Here is a 1,135-nt window from a genome sequence, read left to right on the forward strand (position 1 = left end):
TGTCATCTTGACGCCATACAACCTCCCTCCGGAGATGTGCATGCAAAGAGAATTTTTGTTCTTGAGTATTCTAGTGCCTGGTCCAAAACATCCAAAGCGAGCACTTGATGTTTTTTTGCAACCTTTGATCCATGAGCTGAAGATGTTGTCGCATCATGGCGTGCAGACATGGGATTACTCGCAGCAACAGAACTTTAATATGCGTGCAGTGCTTATGTGGACCATTAGTGACTTCCCCGCATATGGAATGTTATCGGGTTGGACCACACATGGAAGATTATCATGTCCATATTGTATGGATAGGACAGATGCTTTTCAGCTGAAAAATGGGAGGAAGTCATGTTGGTTTGATTGTCACCGTAGGTTTCTTCCGCCGCATCATACATATCGTAAGAACAAGAAATTGTTTAGGAAAAACAAGGTAGTGCATGTTCCTCCCCAAGTAATGCAGCCAGGAGCATCTTTGTTAGAGCATATTGATTATTACGGTGCTAAGGAGACATGTAAAGTTGGAGGAAATTGGCACACTCCACCTAACATGCCAGACGGGCATACGGCATCTCATAATTAGCATAAGAAGAGCATATTTTGGGAACTTCCATATTGGAAGAATCATCTCTTAAGGCACAACCTTGATGTGATGCACATAGAGAAGAATGTTTTTGAGAATATCATGAACACTCTTTTGGATGTGAAGGGAAAGAGTAAATATAATTTGAAATCGAGGTTGAATTTGCCAGAGTTATGTGCAAGACCAGAGCTGCATGTGACAAGAGAAGGAAAATTACCAGTTCCGAATTTTAGATTGCCTGGGGTGGCGAAGCAAAAGTTGTTTGACTGGGTAAATTCTGATGAAAAGTTTCCAGATGGATATGTGTCAAAATTCTCAAGATGCATCGAGCAAGGAAAAAAATTTTCTGGTATGAAGAGTCACGACTGTCACGTTTTCATGCAGCGGCTCCTACCGTTCGCAATGACGGAGCTATTAGCAAAACATGTCCATGAAGCAATAGCCGGTAATAAAAGTGACTTTTAAAATTATATATAAATTTATTGTCTTTGGTAATTGAAATAATATTTTTGTTTGATGATGAATTTGTAGGAGTTGGAGCATTTTTTAGGGATTTATGCACTC

The sequence above is a fragment of the Brassica oleracea genome, unplaced genomic scaffold, assembly GCF_000695525.1.
Source record: "Brassica oleracea var. oleracea cultivar TO1000 unplaced genomic scaffold, BOL UnpScaffold00758, whole genome shotgun sequence".
NCBI lineage: Eukaryota > Viridiplantae > Streptophyta > Magnoliopsida > Brassicales > Brassicaceae > Brassica > Brassica oleracea.